The 13,524-nt window shown below is 41.9% G+C and overlaps 1 protein-coding gene across 21 annotated transcripts in view; it reads left to right on the forward strand.

The window, feature by feature from the left end:
* The window catches only part of ARPP21 (cAMP regulated phosphoprotein 21), a 185,815-nt gene that overhangs the window by 54,548 nt on the left and 117,743 nt on the right, over positions 1-13,524 (forward strand). For 7 of the 21 annotated variants that reach the window (XM_010713002.3, XM_010713007.3, XM_031553980.1 and 4 more), the window contains exon 1: positions 611-1,124. The exons of 1 other annotated variant lie outside the window; for it this stretch is intronic. The gene's annotated coding sequence lies outside the window, so the exon portion shown is untranslated. 13 more of the 21 variants (XM_010712994.3, XM_010713003.3, XM_010713004.3 and 10 more) reach the window with 8 other exon arrangements.

A 13,524-nucleotide genomic window follows, 5' to 3' on the forward strand; every position in this document is an offset into this window, starting at 1 on the left:
GGTGCCGGAGCCGGGCTGCGGGGTGCGGGGCGGTGTGCGAGAGGCAGGTGGGGCTGCGAGGAGCGGGGGGCGGTGTACCGGAGGAGAACGGTGTGAAACACGCAGAAAAAACCCCAAACTTTCACTCGCCGGCATCGAGGGATACGCTCTGCTTTGCTAGAGGAAAGCATTGTTCTGGAGGGTGGTGACTTGAGGGGAAAGGGTCACTTGGAGCCTCGTGAGCATCTTTTTTTGCGTTGTTCTTGCATGCAGTGAGGGCAGCCGGGCGTTACAGCGCGCTGTCAGGCATCCCGGCAGCCCGCTTCCATGAAAACAGCGTTACCGTGCTCAGTGCAGCGCCGCGTGCTTGTTTGTGCCTTTAGCAGTGCCGCTTGCGGGTCTACGGACGTGCTCACCCAGCGCAGCCATTGTGCGGTGTTGTTAATGACTGTCGTGTTGTGCATTCGCTCATTGCCTGCACCAGCGGGGGATGCGTGCGGGTGTCGGGGCCGTTCGTGCGCCCGCTGCTCCCAGGTGCGTGCAGCCCTCAAACCGGCTTGCGTTCCGGTGAGCGCGCTGAGATGGAACAAAGGAGCCGCGGAGCAGCGCAGGTGTGTGTGTGTATGTATGTATGTATGCGTGTGTATGTGTGTGTGTGTCACCTGTTTGGCTTCCCTGCCTTGGCACTTGGCTGGGTGTGCGTGAGCTTGGCGCGTTCGCTGCTTGACCCGCTCCAAAATGCCATATGTAAGTTTTTTAGGTGAGCGCAAAGCGTCGAAGCTGAGAGTTCTGGGGAGGGGAAGAACGCCTGTAAACTGACCCGCAACTTTCCAGTCACATCACTTAACTGCACGCTGCTTTTTGTTTTAGCAGCCTTCGTCACGGATCGAGGCAAGTTTGCGTGCGCAATTAGGCTTGCACACTGCTAATCTCACACAGGGCTTGCCTCCCAGCTCCCAGCTGGGCATGGTTACCTTGAGAGCTGAGGTGTCAGCACTGTCGGAGCATGCTCCGGCGGGGAGACCGGGTGTGTGCTATTTTTAATACTATTTATTGAAGATGCTTCTCACTCTGCGATATACCGAGCATAATGGAAGAGCAGAGCGATGATTGGTTATGGATACTGGAAAAGGAGAAATGCAAAGGTAAAAATGGAAATCCCTCAAATGCCTCCGTTATGATTATCGGAAGAAAATGCGGTTGTGCGGAAAGCTGAGCGATGAGCTGCTCTTAAGTCAAACCTGTTTTGTGGTATCTACAATGATTTTCTTTTCTTTCGGAAGTTGTAAGGAGCAAACTGTAGCTAGGAAATGATTTCTGTTCAGTGCTGTTGATCTATATGATTGTATTTGGATTGTATTTAAGTTGAGGAATGTTCCATTTTACTTTTTGCTGTTGAAATGTCTTACGGTAGAGTAGTGTGAGGGAACGCTTTTAAAATCTTCTTTCTTTTTCTTCTCATGTGAATGCAGTGCTAACCTATTTTAATGATTATTTATGTTCTTATCGGTAGCTTCCTGAAGCAGGAGTTCTGAGTTTTCATTGTTGCATGCAGTATTTGCAGAAGGCAATAAAACCGCCTGAGATTCTCGTGTAAAGCAAATACCTCTAGATAAATACAGCGTATGCCATAATGCCAGATGTGCAGAGATGCTTCTCCAAAACTGCCTTGTTTGGTTCCATGTATCTGCAGTCAGAAATACACGCACTGGCTATCTGCTACGATCCTCGGAATCATGTAGAGAAACTAGACTTACGTAAAGATGTTGTCTGTAAAACAAATGTATTTTCTCTGTGTTGCCTACAGTTTTACAGGATGGTGGTCTAAAACGTCTCAGTACCCCTCCTGCAAAATCCTTTTTCAGGCAACTACGCCTTCCTGCTCTGTGTCAGCCCTGACTGCGTTGGGGCTGGGCGTGCAGATGAAGGTTGCTCGGATGAGGGTTCGCTACATCATATCCTTGGAGGAAAAACTGTTTAAGAACGATAGAAGAAACATAGTTTTAACACAGGTGCCAGGGTAGATCACATAGAGATGCAAGAACAGTGCTGCAGTCACTTTGAAACTTTATCCTACTGGTGTAACAGTGTGGGTCAAATCATGTTTTCCTGATGGTGCTCGTTTTCCTGTGGGCTTCACTGGGGTTATTTGCACGATGGCAGCAAACAGGACAAGTTAGCCCCTAACAGATCACTGTTACCAGTGACTATTTCAGTGAGTATGTCAAAGGAACCAAAGAAATCTTAAAACTCACCGTGCTTTTGGCTTCCTCCCAGGTTACAATTTTAACAACTAGCACGAAACTTAGAATAAACAGAGGGAGGGGGAAAATGTGTGCTCATCCAGGATGGCATGCTTACACTCTTCCTTTCCTCCTTCGTGCATCGCTCTCACTGCAGTCAATGGGAGCTTTAAATTTGGAAGTGCATCCAGAGTTTGGTTTCATGGTTTTGTCAGTGCTAAAGAAAGACCCAGGGACAAATCTTTAGCAGCTGTGAATCAGTGTAGTTCCATAGGGTTTAAGAACAGTGTCAATTTACACCAGCTGATGATACGTCTCTCTGCTTGTAACGTACAGGATCCATAATGGGCTTTGAGTAGTATTATCAGTTTTGATGGCATTAATTTCAGAGCAGGAAAATGATTTTGGCAGATTGGCAAACCCTTGTTTATACGGTCTGCTCACAAATGATCCACTGAGTGCTCCCATCTCAGCTTATTCTCTCAGTTGTAAAGAGAACTTGTAACCTACGTGATTGTTTAAAGGACATGCTGTTCATATTAAGTAACTTATTTTCAGAAACACCATTAAAGATTGGCGAGTTGAGAAGTAATGTAACTACAGCAGCATAATAAACTTGCAAAATGCGTTTGTCCCCTGCTTGTTCATTTATTAGATTTGGAGTTCTATTATTAATGTCCTCAGCAGGTAGTAAGTCATGCAAATGGGTCACTTTTTCTTCTAGAAGATTGAAACATTCATCAAACGAGTAATGAGGAGTACACAGCAAAGGCTGCGTACATTGCAGTGGGAAGGATTTGATTTGGAAGAGTACTGTGTGTGAATGTCTTTGTATCTGTATGGCAGCTTGTGTTTTTAGGACAGGTTCTGTTTTGGTGACAAACTGCAATCCAGGTAAGTTGAATTTTCGCCATTTTAAGGCTGGATAACTAGAATTGCAGAAATTATGCAAACCGTGTCAGGTCACACATCTCGTTTTTGACAGAGCCTGTAAACAAGACCTTTTCCAGTCCCCAGTCGTATGCCAGTCATCCCTGGAGAATAAGACGCCCCATCTAATTGCTGCTTCTGTTTTATAATTTTTCCACCTTATATGTGAAATGGTAACTTCTGAAAACGTGTCAATAACTTAAAATGCTTATGTTTATAATTTTTACAAATATTACATTTTGGTGTAATTGAATGATAAAAGAATACCTTTAGGACAAGAGAAAGGAATGTCTCCTGCTTGTTCATGTTTTCTTTTCGAATTGGTGAAGGCACCTATAATTTCAGATGGGCATGCTGGTCGCTGCTAATGGACAAGATACATTTTTCTTGGGTTCTTAGTTAAGAAGACATTAACCTCACCGTACACAGCCCACAGTGGCTATTGTTGACTATGGCAGTGTGCGCACGCAATTCATTAGGAAAGTGATTTTAAAGAAGCATTAAAAAGCCAACTTTTTAATTAAGACTTCTTTCTTGGTGAATAACATCTGTGAGGGATTCGTGCCAAGTAAGTTTTTTATCAGCGAAGGTCCAAACCACTAAGTTGCAGGTCTTCAGGGCTGAAGCACTCATTGTTTCCTTGCATTTCTGAGTTTAATTACCGTTTTTGAGGCTCCACGTTATCGCATGTGATACTTATGCAGTACATGAACTTGATGATGCATTGCAAAGAACTCAATTTAGGAAGACTGTCAATGTGTAGAGGTCTCTTAGGTTTTTTCTTTTCAGCTTATCTTAATTTGTAAGAATGCACGAATAGTCTAATTAAATAGTTCGTGGCACGTGTAATTCAAAGTTATGTATTACATTCATTTGTGGGGAAGGGTATTGGAGTTCCTACTGTCACTTTCAGGAGAAAGAAAGGACTTCTGTAATGTCCTGCCGCATTTGCCCGCTTCCACCTGTTAGCAGCATTGCAGTGCTGCTACTTTCTTTCTCACTGTTGTGATTTCAGGTAATCTGTTACCAGTACATTTCTTTTAAGGTCCCTTGAAGAAGGGAGTTGCTGAAAAAGCGTCCTTTCATTAAAATATATTATTTTTAATTTGTGGTGAGATTCTTAAGCCATGCTACACCGTTCTGGATTCCTAAGTTATAAGCCAGTATATGAAAATGTGGCTTTCCTTTTTCTTACACCGAAATTCCCTTTTGCTGAAGAAAATAAGTGTCCTAAACATGGTGAGAAATACAGAAAAATGAGGAGTAAACCGAATAACCTATTTTACAAAAGTGAGTTCGTAAGAGTTGTGTAGATTTAATTGGCGGTGTGGTAAAGGTGAAACATTCCAGACAACCCGCTAGCTGTGGGTTTTTCTGTTAATGCTGGAGAAGCTATGAAGTGTGAGAGAGTGATAATGTCATACAGTATGACTTAGCTGAAATGCAGAAGGCATAGTTAGGCAGTGACAGCTGGGAATTTGAAATTTATGGTTTGGATATCCAATGACTTTCTGAAGCAGCAGAGGATTTAGGATGTTTTCAGGTCGCTGGTATTATATGGAGGCAGTAACTGGAAGACTTTTCTCAGAGCCAACTTGTTCGCATAACATATGTTGAAGTATGTAAGGTGAGAAGTGCATCTTTAAAGATGGAAGAAAATGTTACCCACTGAGAAGCTGGGACACCCTTATGCTTGTTTCTCCAGATCTGAGGCTTGTTGTTGGATCTTTTTAGGCCAGGAGCCACAGTTAACAAGAGGAGTAAAGAAAAGGAGAAAGGAAAGCCCTATGTAAATTGTTCTTGCATTTTAATGCTTTTGAATTTATTTCTCATTTAGTCCCAGGCAATGCTATGATTTATATATGAGCTGTTTATACACTGCCTGTGCTTAAAATTGTAGAATTGTGGGAACATCTTCCAACTGAGCAAGCTGCTTCCTCCTAAATCAGGTGCCTTAAAGCTCTAAGTCAAAAGAAGGCTTAAATGGACAGCAGGAGGGTGTTCAGAAATAATCAACAATAAGAAAAACAGAGCTTCTTTCCCTGCTGCTTTTATTACTCCTTACTGTTTTTATTTCTCAAGTCTTTTTGCCTTTTGTTTGGAGTCTACAGTTAAACATAAATACATACTGATTGACTGCTCTCAGGCTTCTGTTTCACTCCAATTTTTATGGCTGCACAGCAGTGATTTTTACTGGCTTCATAAAGTCATCTGAGCCACTTTTATATTCTAAGACTTGAATTTTGTCATCAGAAACATTCCTGAACAGCTAATAATTTTGTCATTAATTAATCCTAGAGCAGTGTTTTTATTTTTATTGCCTCATGAGCTGAAATCTCACGATGTCTCCAGTACATGCAGCATTTTGTAAACTTTCCTCATGTCCTTGAATGAATGGTGCTGTTCTTTGCAGGGAGTCCCAGCACCTCGCTTTTGGTGGCTTGCAGAGCTCCTTATGGTGTAGTGCTTTATTTACTGTGAAGAAAGTTACCACAATTTCTTCCTGAACAGAGAGGGATGGCGAGGCTTTTCGATTGAACGAAGCTCATGTAGATAAACTGCAGCGATTGGAAGCACGTTATATATACAGTGAGATTGTTGTGTCGTTTAACGCTTCATGACAGTTAGTGGGATGTTCTACTGGAAGCAGCCTGCAGTGTGGATGCTGCCCTGTGAGATAGGTACAACACAATGCGCTTCTGGAGAATGTGCCTGCTCCCTGCTTTTTGGGTGTCTGTGCCATTGGACTTAACATGAAAGCGTTTGCCTTCAGTTGCACAAAAGTCACCAATAAATCGCAGTGGTTGAAACTAAACTTTAAGGTCTGTCTGTTTGCAAGTGAATATTCCATTTCTGACTACGTTGCCATAGGCGTAACAGTTAGAATCATTTGAACGAGTTTGCTTAATGTATTATAAAGTATTTGTCGTGGAGTCAGAAATGTTTATGATGTCATAAAAGCTTTAGGAGAAACACATCAAATAAATTGGTCCACTCTAAAGGCTCACTGCAGATTTTAATGGAAGCCCGGGAAATGTCTGATAGCTTTATAATTTGTGTTCTTTATAAGCCGTGAAATCGGAAGTGAGGAGGTCTGACTTTCATGCTTTTGGCTTTTGTTCTCTTAAGGAAAATTCAGAGCTTTCTTCTGCTGAATAAAAAGGAAAATCATGGGCACAGATCTGAAAAGAAAGCATAATGAGCGACTTAGGGCATCTCTAAGTGCCTTATTTTGTAATGCATGCTAACACGAGGAAAATGATAACCGTTTCTGACTCAGGTATGACTTCGGGGGAGCTTAAATTCGTACATAATAAGTTTAACTAAATTGGAAAGTGTGCTGTATTTACCAGCCTTGTGTATCTGAATGTGCTTTTCCATTACAGTGTAGCACGTAAACAGGAAAGTGGGGTGGTCTCTGGTGACCAGAGCTGTGGCAAGCAGTGCGAGAATCCTGCTAGATACTGAAAAGACAATGAATTATTACTGATGGATAATGCCGCTTTGATTTATTTAACCTGTGCAGTGATGAAAATGGCAGAATGGGAAAGAAGTCCTTGAATGACCCTCTTCTTGAAGTAACCATCTTGGAGTTGGAGGCTGAACTTGAGGGAGTGTTGCGGCTGGCGGGTGGGCAGAGCACTGCTGTATGGGGTAAGAGAGTGGGCAGTGGGGCATCAGGGATAGAAGGACAGCGAAGGGAAGGAGGATTGTTAGGAGATATTACTCCCTGAAGATTGAGTAACTGAAATTTGGATTACCCGGAGAGAAAAAATACATGGACGCACATGTAGACTCTTCTCAGTATGAGTTGTTTTCTGATTTAAAATATAAATATTTTCTTATGCGTGTGTTGTGATCCCTGCCTTTGCTTGGAGCGTCAGGACACAGTGGGCACTCGTCTGCATTCCCATTTCATCTCTTCAAATCTGAGATTACAGGAACCGTACATAGCCTGTGGCTTTTGAATTCTGCTGCTGAATTGCTCCTGTCTGCCACCTTGCAGAGGAGAAGGGAAGATCTCAGCATCATTGCTGAGGAGGAGGCAGAGGGCAGCCGCACAGCGGCATGGCCTGGCCTTGTGTGGGTGCTTGAGGCCGTGCAGCCCAGCAGCACTGGGAGGTGTGCGGGGTCAGTGGATGTCTGCTGTGGAGCTGACGCCTCCCTGAAAAGAAATCGGCTTGAGTCGTTAATAGCACTTGCCTCCACATGCCAGCAGCCTCATAAATTAGCGAGGTATTTACCGAAATAGCAGAAAGGCCCCATGACTACATAAATTTCTCACCTTTCCGCAGAGGGCTCAGCGTTAATGGCAGGAAGCTTGGTAGGAAAGACCAAGACTACAAGATGCCAAGGGTGACGCAGCGCTTCGGCTGCGTGCGGTTTTGCTCCCAGTGGCCGCACAGCCGTAGGCACGGGGCTGCGGTTCCCGCAGGCACCACGTCCAGCCGCTCCTTCGCCGGGATCGGTTCCGCAATGCGGAGGAAGATGCGGCACGCGCCTACCTCTCTCAAAGCCAGCTTTGATGTTTTTGTTATTCCTGAGGGTTTTTTTTTGTTGGTTTTTTTTTTCCTTCACGAAGGAGAACGGTGAATGTAATTTGTATTCTCTAAGGCTAATTATAATTTTTCCTCCGCAGATGACTTCTTAGAGAGCTGTACGTTCAAAGGATTGCTGCTAACTCTTTTCTGTATTGCAGCTACGTTCAGTGTCCAGATGATGAAAGTCAAAATGTAGATTTCTTTGACGTCTGTTTTTGTTTGTGTTTGTTCAGAAACATATATTTCAGGTCTCGTCTTTATTAACGTGGTCAGGCACTCTGCATCCTCGTGTAATAAAACTGCTTCATTGAGACAAGAAGACAGGGAAATATCAGTGGCACTTCAATAAAACGTTGTACTGATTAAATAGCGCAATTTCCAAATGTGGAAAATGAAATCAGTTCTGATTGCTTCAGTCCTTTGAGAGGAACTGCAGTAACACCCGATTGTTTGGCTTCCTGGAAAATCACAACAGACCAAGCCATTCAAGTCGTACTCGGTTTTAGGAACAAGTGGTGCAGTACAGGAATGTGCTTGCTGGATTCACATTGAAGGGAGAGCACCAGTAACCCAGGTCCTTCTGCTGTGCAGATGGATGTTCCCTGCGACGTAGGCTTTACTCCCTAGGTACAGTAGTTGGAATGGGGCAGCGTGTGCTGGTGTAACACCACGTGTTCTCAGAACATCAGCTGCGTGTGCAAGCAGCGTGTCTAAATACTGTCAGACAGGTGACTTCAATAAAAGGAAGTCCAGGCTTCTGGTTTTGACCTAAGCATGTTCGTGACTGGGCCAGTAACTTGAGGTGCTATTTTAGTACTGCAAAACAGAGATTTCAGGCAGTCAACCTTACAAACACAGTTGAGGAGGAGGAAAAAAAATCCAGAGGGATGGAGGAAATCTAATGTTAAGTTCTTCTGGCAGTAGCAAAGTGGGGAGTAAAGCACACTGACATTATGTATCTTTCTGCATCCTTGAGTGTAATGCACAGAGGTGGCATCTTCATTCAAACCAGTCCAGAGGCCTGACTTAAAGGTTACTGGAAGGGAAGGAGGTCACTACTATCTTGACAGAAACTCTTTTCTCGGTCTGTTTCTTCATGTACCTATTTCAAACAGATGCTAGCATTTATGTCTCTGCCTTTTGCCTGATCCCTTCCATGCATGACACAACTATCTCTGTTCTGCTTCTTCCGTCCTCTGAGCATTCTTCCTCCTGGGCTTTCATTATGTGAGCTGTGCCCCTTGTGACCTTTCCTTTGTAAAACTGCCCTGGCTTTTCTTATTTTGTAGCATTTGCTTATGTTTCTTAGCTTTTGCTTCTTGCCTGTCCATATCAATTGCATAGCTGTGTTTGAAATGACTGAAAACTTTGATTTATCCATTATAGTTGCATGCTTTTTCAGGTAACTTAATTGCATAGATATTTGCCACTTTATACTCTGACTTGCTCTATAAAGCAGTGTCATCATTATTCAAGGTATGCCAGTTCCTTGGTCTTTTGAACTTCATTCTGGTATCTCCTAAGGAGAGAGCACCAAACGAGTTCTGATTCCATCTGTAAAATGAGATTTTGTGGTGGGATCTGGAAAACATCATTCTCTTGAACCTCTTCCTGTGTGAACTCCAATTAATATATGTAGGGCCCTTTTGGGGAGCAAATTCAATAGCTCTGTAGAACTGTGTGTGTTCGCTGCTGGAAAACGTTGTGTCCTGAACACTCCATCTGTTCATATAGATTATTTTTTTTTAATGTTATTGTTAACATTCTCAATAAATTTCATGTTGTTCACTTGCTCAGAAAGTAAAACATAATGAAAATGCCACAGAACAAAGCTTTTGACTGTGTTTGTTGGCAGACTTATCACACATTGGCTCTGACCTTTCAGGTGGGCTGCTGCCTATGATGTGAGCAGGAGATCCAGCAGCTAGCTCAGCACTGAGCGCATTGCACTGCATACAGTTTAACGTATTAGTGGATTATGCGATGAAGAAATGAGTGTAGATGGAGTTTTATTTTGTATTTCACCTGTACGCTTGTTGGATAAGCTTGTGCACTGCACCGAAACCTGAAGGCTTCATGTTGTAGCCATGGATCATGTTTGAAAGCAGGAGACTGACTGTAAAGATAGAGTGAAATGTATCTGTCTAGATTTGAGGACCTGTACTGAATACCTAAACAATTTTTTGTGAAATGCATTTATAGAATCGCCTCGTAAAGGCGGATGAATTAAAGCAATAAGTTTGCTATCAGCAAATGAAAATATATATATATTTTTTTTTCCCTGGAAATCTAGTCTTTTTCTTCTATGTTTTGTTTCTCGTTTTTAAGCTCTCTTCATTGCTGAGATAAATCAGGAGAAACGCCCATGTTCAGTTGCCAATTACTGATTTAATTCAGTTATTTTCAGTAATGTGATTGCCGTTCGTGCCTAGCTCACTTATTGCCCACTGTACTGTCAGTTTATTTTGAAGGGGACATTCCGAGTATTCCAAACTGTAATGAAGGATGATGGTGGTAACGTGTAAAGATGATGCATGGTAGTTCGGAACCAGTCTTCTTCTGTGGGCTGATCTTCAGATTGATGGCCAGTCATTTCAGTCATCCCAGTAAGCACCACCGAATTGAAGAGTTTCTTCACCAGTCAAACCCTACATTCTGTGATGTGGAGACCTTCTGTGTTCTAGTGGGATGTCATGCTAAGGAGTATTTTATTCCATAAATAACGGTGCCAGCGTACTGACTCACAGCTGAACTCTTGTCTTTAGTTGTTTGCTAAGGAGATAATCTGATGTTTTTAAGGCACATTTATAAATCTCTCTAATTGCACAAGGGACTTGGAACACAGCGATTCACGCAGCCTACGTTTAAGCTGGCTGAAGAAAAGCTCTCACTTCAGTTAATTCTCTAGTTGTAATCCTTGCAAATAAAGGTGTGCAAATACTAATCTGTGTAACCTTGTTGCTACAGATCAGACAGACATGCAGTTTTTAAGTCCATTTGTGCAGGAGGGAGCAGGTACAGCTTTTAAGATCCTTCCAAAATGTGCATCCACATACTCTGTAGTCTCTTAGGTTAAAAGTGCAACATTTATATTTTTGAGCAAAATTAAGTTCAGGATGTTTCCCAAATGACTGGATTAACAGGCTGCTGCTAAATTGCCTTTCCAGAGAGATATGTAGAAGTGGGTTATTGACAGAAAAGAAGCAGGTTGCATATGGAGGAAAGACAGGCAAAACACTTGTTTTCAGCTTTGTGCAAAATTTGGAAATTGGAGCAGGTGAGCCTGTTACATGATAAAGGAAGCTGTTTTGTGTACTTCAGCCCACCCAAATGATTGCAGATGCGTTATTTAGTCATTATACCTACTCTTTTAGTTGTTAATGTCTCCTGAATGAAAACTGTTGAGAAGATTGCTGGCAATATGCGAGGCAGCTTAGTGCCACTGGGCTAATGCTGCTACTGTGAATAAGGTCATAGCTGTCTAGGAGTGCTTCCTCCATTGATGCCGAGCTACAAAGCACCAGGGAATAATAGGACAGTAGAGACCCGTTCTGCTTTGCCCTATGGAAGATTTAGTCATAAAATGCACGATTGAATTCAAGAAGTAAAAGCAGACCTTTCATAAATTGGCCAGTTATTCCACTCAGAAGATACATTCCCCAAATCACTAGCAGAAAAGGAGGAATGAAGTACCTTGGAGGCTTTCTCCAGGTGTTGGTTGGCAAGCTGTTCATCACATGTATGTATATGTGACACAGAAACAAAGAAAGAAAACTTGCCCAGAAATGTGTTTTTGCTTAAAGTGGAGCCCGATCCATGAATACGAAACAGTTTCAAGAGGGGAATGGTCTACCTTGAGCCAGTAATTTGGAGAAAGATATCCCAGCAATAGAAATGCTTACTCAGTTTTTATTTTTGTTTTGTATTTTTTTCTCCTGACTCTCCTGCTCCGAATTGCCCTTCCTCACACACAGTTCTACAGAAGTGTGGATGTCTCCAGGGAAGGAAAAGAGGCAACCAGCTATCTCTGATCAGCGTGAAATTTTCTTAACAAGGATTTGTGGAGGGTGTGAGTAGAGGAAGAAAACAATAGCAATTGCTTTCAAACAACAAATGCAATTCCAGGATCATTTGTGCAGCACAATGGAAAGAAGTATACACATTTTGTAGGTGTTTGTACTGTGTGGTAGGCAGTGAGGATAAAACCCATAGTATTAATGAATTTTCCAGTAGGGATAGTAGGGAAAGTACTGGCAGTTATTTCTAACTCAGGTAATGAAAGCAGACTTGAACTGAAATTGTACTGATTGCCCTTATTGCCCTTACCGATTGCCCTGTGTGGTTTGTGATGATGCTGTACAGCATCCCATAGTAAGGTGGACAGCTGAAGTACTCAGACCTCTTCAGGATGCCCCAGAGAAACAGTCCTCCTATGTAATTGAAATCTGAAAGCTGTTTTCAGAAGTGTAGGCACTTCCAATCAGGGTGATGGAAGAAACATGGAGAATAACAGTCTTCTCTCAGCACTGCACTTGTCATAAATAAGTGAAATACCATCACATCGAACTTAAATACTGATAAAACTATCTCATTTTTCCCCTTATTTGTTGTCAGTATCATAACAGAGGCTTGCATGATGCCTTTTTCTCAGTTCATTTCTCTTTCTCAGGAAATAAATCTGAACTGTAATTATAAACTGCTTGTGTTATTTCAGTCTTATTAGATTTATAATGAAATGAATCTTGTAGATAGTATTTTGCATGAATAAATGCATTTTTATTGGTCTTTCACTTTCTTGCCTCCTATCTTGTAGAGTTAATGAGTTAATTGCTACCATTACTTGTACCGTGCTTCAAAAGGGGAAGCAAAAGAAGCACATGAGGCTTTTTCTGCTGAATTCCTAGGTTTCTTGTTATGTGTTTTATATCTTAATGCGTAGTCATAAAATACTTTTCAGTTTACTTACAGTTTCATTGGTGGCTCATATTCAGTTGTGCATTCACATCCCAGCATAGACATTTTTGAGTGTAAAGGCGGCACTGGAGAGTGGACCTTCATTGGTCACTTAATCTCTGTGTAACCCAGTGTCCTCACTGGAAGGTACTACACTTTCTGTGTACTTATTCACAGGAAAAAAACCACATCCAAATGTCAAACGTTGCACACGGCTTTCACTTAAGTATGTAGATTTTTACTTTCCAGAACAAGATTCAATAGGCAAAAAATTTTGATGGGGAAGCTTTTGGTAAGGTTGCCATGTAGATACTACCTGGTTCGTTATATTCATCTCTGAATTCCCCTCCTCCCCTCCTATGTGCCTTTATCTTTGCTTTGTATTCAGATGACTTTATACAATCATCTCCCTTTAAATATTTAAAAATATATTTAATTCTGTTCCAGATAATGTTTTAAAAATAGTAGTTTTCCCTACAAATGTGTGCTTCTAAAGTAATTGCAAAAGTTAAAATGTGTCCTTTGCTTATTTATGCATTCTATTACTAGAGTATAAATATTTTTTCCAAGCATCTTTTCAACGTGTGTCATGGAAATATGTGATAGTGCAAGTACACACAAGAATTTAATTGCCTTTTCTGGTTTTGTAATTTCTATCTTGAGACTCTGATTTAGGGTCTGTCATTTCTCACTCAACAAAGTTTTCTTACCGATTGACATGGAGGCAACTTATTTAATGTTATCTGGCTTGCTGGGCTCTGTATGTGTATGAAGCCCAACTTTAGCCTTAAAGCTTCACTGACCTCTGTGCACCACAGCTTCACTGTTTTACAGTGGGTTATGGGTTGTTGTTTTTTTTTATTATTTTTTCATTTGTG

Source organism: Meleagris gallopavo, chromosome 6, assembly GCF_000146605.3.
Source record: "Meleagris gallopavo isolate NT-WF06-2002-E0010 breed Aviagen turkey brand Nicholas breeding stock chromosome 6, Turkey_5.1, whole genome shotgun sequence".
In the NCBI taxonomy this organism is placed as follows: domain Eukaryota; kingdom Metazoa; phylum Chordata; class Aves; order Galliformes; family Phasianidae; genus Meleagris; species Meleagris gallopavo.